We start from the raw sequence: 5264 nt of genomic DNA on the forward strand, positions 1-5264 counted from the left end.
CAAGTCATGGTGACTAAATGGAACCTCTACATTCAGAGGCAATAAACCATGGAATACTAGTGCTGGAACACTAGCCTCAGCCTGTATGCCCTGTTGTTGGAGCTGGCTGGCCCCTGTGTGGGACAGGATGCTGATCTAGATGGACTCTCCCTGGTCTGATCCAGCAGGGCTCTCCTTGTCTTCTTATCAGGGGAAGGCCTCAGCCTCTCTGCCCTGTTGTCGGCCCTCCAGAGGAACTGGCTGGCCCCTGTGTGAGACAGGATGCTGGACTAGATGGCCCCTCAGTGGTCTGATCCAGCAGGGCTCTTCTGAGGTTCTTATCAGGGGAAGGCCTCAGCCTCTCTGCCCTGTTGTTGGCCCTCCAGAGGAACTGGCTGGCCCCTGTGTGAGACAGGATGCTGGACTAGGTGGACCCTCACTGGTCTGATCCAGCAGGGCTCTTTTTTGGTTTTTATCAGGGGAAGGCCTTGGCCTCTCTGCCCTGTTGCTGGCCCTCCAGAGGAACTGGTTGGCCCCTGTGTGAGACAGGATGCTGGACTAGGTGGACCCTCACTGGTCTGATCCAGCAGGGCTCTTTTTTGGTTTTTATCAGGGGAAGGCCTTGGCCTCTATGCCCTGTTGTTGGCCCTCCAGAGGAACTGGCTGGCCCCTGTGTGAGGCAGGAGGCTGGACTAGATGGACTCTCCCTGGTCTGACCCAGCAGGGCTCTTCTGAGGTTCTTCTCAGGGGAAGGCCTCGGCCTCCCTGCCCTGTTGCTGGCCCTCCAGAGGAACTGGCTGGCCCCTGTGTGAGACAGGATGCTGGACTAGATGGACGACTGGTCTGATCCAGCAGGGCTCTTTCTAGGGTTGGCAGCTCCAGGTTGGGAAATACCTGGATATTTCAGGAGTGGAGCCTGAGGAGGATGGGGTTTGGGCAGGGGAGGGACTTAGCCGAGGTATAATGCCCTGGAGCCCACCTTCCAAAGTGGCCATTTTCTCCAGGGGAACTAATCTCCGCCACCTTTACATCAGTTGTAGGAGATCTCCAGCCACCACCTGGAGGATGGCAAGCCTGCCACCAAACCGCAGACTTCCAAAGGAAACGATGCCTGCCGACGAGCGGAGGGAGGCAATCCCGTCCACCCCGGGAGATAAACCTTTTTTGGGTACCTTTGTGTACTGAAAACTGGAAACATCCGTGCCGCCTTCTTCGGTGGCCGTCTTCAGAGGTGAAAGGGAGAAGACGCTCTTGAAGAAGGTCCGGAGTAAGATGCCCTTCTTGTAGGAGCCCATGGCCTTGGTGATGTGTCTCTTGCTGGGGGGGGGGGAATGAAAAACAGGGCATGGGGCTGAAGGTTCAGGACAATGTTCTCTCCTAGAGGCCAGCAGGGCTATTTCTGGGCAGGCACAGGAACGGAGTTCTGGCTGGCTCCCGAGTTGGCCACGCCCAGCAGGACCTCATTAGCATAATAGGCCACACCCAACCGCAGAAACTCATTAGGATCGGCTACGTTAGGGGTGTGTGGCCTAACATGCAAAGGAGTTCCTGCTACAAAAAAAGGCCCTGGGTTTGACAACAAACAAGGTAAACAGAATAAGAAGCAAAAGGTGGGTGCGGCTGGATGAGCACACTTCTGGTAACATGGGGGTGCGGCCTAATGGGCTAATGAGCTGTGCTGTCAGGGGTGTGGCCCAATACGCTAATGAGTTCCGGCTGTTGGGTGTGGCCTATTATGCTAATGAGTTCCTGCTGGGCTTCTTCTACAAAAAGAGCCCTGGCAGGCCAGTAAGGTGCCTTGGGCATTTTATCGCTCTTCTGATGTTCTTCTCAGGGGAAGGCCTCAGTCTCTATCCCCTCTTGTTGGGCCTTGAACGGGATGCCTCTGTTTGTCTTAACCTGAGAGCTGCCTTCTGACCCCTCCTCTCACCCTGTGCACATGGCCTTCCACTCACTGTCCTCTCGCTCCACTGTCCTCTCACTCTCTATACATGGCCTTCCATGGAGGTCTCTCCTGTAGAGATGATGCCCTCATACTCCCACACACAGGATGTCCAACAAGCTGGCCATTTGTGATTTGGGAAATCCTCTTTAGATTAGGCTTCTCTCTGTGTCTTTTCGACTGCGATCTGAATGTGAACTGGACCCACTTGAATAATAAGAAGAGAAGAAGAGATTGGATTTATACCCCGCCCTTCACTTGGAGTCTCAGAGCGGCTTACAAACTCCTCCCTCCCCACAACAGACTCCCTGTGAGGTGGGTGGGGCTGAGAGAATTCTGACACAAACTGCTCTTTTTCAAGGACAGCTGTGCCAGGGCTTGTGACTGACCCAAGGTCACATCAGCAGGTGCAAGTGGAGGAGTGGGGAATCAAACCCAGTTCTCCCAGATTAGAGTCCGCGCACTTAACCACTACACCAAACTGGCAAAATGACCCCTGCTTCTATGACTGCGCAAAACTCTGCTGTATTATCCAAATATAAACTGTAAGTTTATACTTTTTTTTTTTTTTTGCAATATTCTTCTTGGGAGACTTATTTCCTGCACTCGGTATCACACTTCTATGCAGGGGTCATTTCCTGCAGGAGCGGCGCCCCCGGCCCCCCGGTCCAAAACAGTCCAGTGGCACCTTTAAGACCAAGTTTTATTCAGGTACAAGCTCTCCCTCCTCTGCGAGGACAGATCTGCACATTCCCCCCCCCCCAATAGCTAGCAATCCAAAACAGTCCAGTGGAGCCTGAGCGGTGGGTGTTGCCTTCTGACACACTTCCGGTGATGTCAGGGGGTGTGGCATATGCAAATGAGTTATGCTAATGAGTTATGCTAATGAGCTCCTGCACCTCTTTTTCTACAAAATGACCCCTGCTTCTATGACTGCGCAAAACTCTGCTGTATTATCCAAATATCCCAATTCCTGGGACCTTGTGCATGCCAAGCAGATGCTCTTCCAGTAAGCTATGAACTCCGCCCCCCATGGCTCTCCGGGGTCTCGGGCAGAGGTCTTACTTCTCATCTCCTTCTGCCTGATCCTTTAACTGGAAGTGCTGGGGATCGAACCAGGGACCTTCTGCATGCCAAGCAGACGCCCTATGGCTGAGCAAAGGGCCCTTCTTCAGTTCCCTTCTAGTCCTCTGATTCCATGAATCTGAAACCTCCAAAACAGATAAAAGATCTTGGCCAGATGGTCACACGGGCCAGATAACACGGGGAGGAGGCGTGGCTGTTTGCCCCGGAGCAAAATAAAACGTGGTAGCCTGATGTCAGGTCCCACCGCGATTCAACGGAGTACACACTTGTAGAAAGGTATTACTTTATTGAAGCCACGAGTCACTGAACAGGATCACTGTTCGGAATAACCCTAACGGTTTGAACTGGAAAGGTTAAAGCAATTTCATAATCAATGCGACCAATAGCTATGATTCCCGCTCGTGCCCAGGGAGCAGTTTACGTGCCCAAAATCCCTGGGAAACCAACGGCAACTGTGTTATCATTACCCAACGTTTCCCACAGTTTCTACTCATTAAAACCAAGCAAAGCCAAGCCAACTTCATCTCTTAACCACCTGTGACCTTGGAAATGATAACATTACAGCAGACAGGCCTGGCGTAAACTAACAAGAATGCAGCTATGAATATATGCGCATGGTTATATAAGCGAACCTAGAAGGAGGGGGGGGGAATACAGAAAGAGGTACGTTGCCAAACTCAGGTACCCCAATGCATATAGGAATACAAAGAACCATTGGCAGCTTGCTGACACCTGATCAAACAGTCCCCCGAGTCTTTGTGCTTAGGCTGTTAGCTGGTGATCACAGGGCGATGCTGGAGCGCGGCAAAGAAGCGGTGCGGCAAGCGTTCTGCGGAGCAGCACTGCTTTCAGTTGCATGTTCATGCGCATGCGCTTACAAAAAACATCTGGTTTGCGACGGGATGTGGACGGGTGCCGGATGCCAGGGGATACTAGCGCTCCCACGATCAGACCCCTGCCCCAGACCCCAGATACTAGTGCACTTTCCAAGGTAGTTTTTTACTGCGCCATGGCGGGACACCACGGCGGGATGCCACGGGTTGGCCACGGGTGCGCTACGCTTCCCAGATGTTGCGCACCGAAAATCTGCCCAACATTCATGCCTTTCGTGTGGCAAATCCTCCATGTGAACGGGGCCTTTGTAGAATAAGGAGGCAATTTCCCAGCTGTTAAAATTTAATTGTGCATCACAAGTTTATGAACCCTAGATTTAAGAGGCAGAAAATGGGCTCACAAAACCAAGGAACAGGAAGAATGTGGGAAGCCGGTCGTGTTTGTTCTGCCGCTGCTATCTGGATCTCAGATCCTTTCCAAAAATGGCACGCAGAACTGCCAAGGAAGTGACTCAAAAACCTCTGCCTTGCTCCCTGTTGAAAATACGAGAACGCCCCCAAGTACATTGGCTGCTGCTTCATTACCGTTGCAAATAAAGAAATGCAAATTGGACGAGTCAATCAAGGCAGCAAACTGGTAATTAGAAACTCTCTGGACTCCCTTAGCTTATTTCACTGTTATCAGCCTCCTTCTGTGGATGCATTTTCCTTCATGGCTGAACATAAGAACATAAGAGAAGCCAATGTTGGATCAGGCCAATGGACCATCCAGTCCAACACGGCTCAGTAGCAGAGCATCTGCTTGGCAAGCAGAAGGTCCCAGGTTCAATCCCCGGAATTTCCAGTTAAAAGAACCAGGTAATAGGTTATGTGAAAGGCCTCCACCTGTGACTCAGTGGCAGAGCATCTGCTTGGCAAGCAGAAGGTCCCAGGTTCAATCCCCGGCATCTCCAGTTGAAAGGACCAGGCAGGTGATGGGAAGGACTTCAGCTGGAGAGCCATGGAGAGGGGCTGTGGCTCAGTGGAAGAGCCTCTGCCTGTCATGCAGAAGGTCCCAGGTTCAATCCCCGGCATGTCCCGTTAAAAGGACCAAGCAGGAGGTGATGGGAAAGACCTCTGCCCGAGACTCCGGAGAACTGCTGCTGGTCTGAGTAGACAAGACTGGCCTTGATGGATTTGGTATAAGGCAGATGCATGTGTGTTTAGGGAGTGGCTGTGGCTCAGTGGCAGAGCATCCGCTAGGCATGCAGAAGGTCCCGGGTTCAATCCCCGGCGGTAGTAGGTGATGAGGAAGGCCTCCACCTGGCCCTCAAAGCAGACAATACCAACCTGATGAACCAAGGGCCTGGTTCAGTATAAGGTAGCTCCATGTGCCCTAGAGAACCAGAGCACTAAAGGACACGGCTTCCACTCCGGCCAGCCCA

At 52.4% G+C, this 5264-nt stretch overlaps 1 non-coding gene across 1 annotated transcript; it reads left to right on the plus strand.

Moving 5' to 3' along the window:
* Positions 1–4847: 4847 nt before the first annotated feature.
* Positions 4848–4920, plus strand: TRNAD-GUC. Its single transcript has one exon. It is a non-coding gene; the product is annotated as a tRNA-Asp (tRNA).
* Positions 4921–5264: the final 344 nt, after the last annotated feature.

This window comes from Gekko japonicus, unplaced genomic scaffold (assembly GCF_001447785.1).
Source record: "Gekko japonicus isolate JY-2015 unplaced genomic scaffold, Gekko_japonicus_V1.1 scaffold7149, whole genome shotgun sequence".
NCBI lineage: Eukaryota > Metazoa > Chordata > Lepidosauria > Squamata > Gekkonidae > Gekko > Gekko japonicus.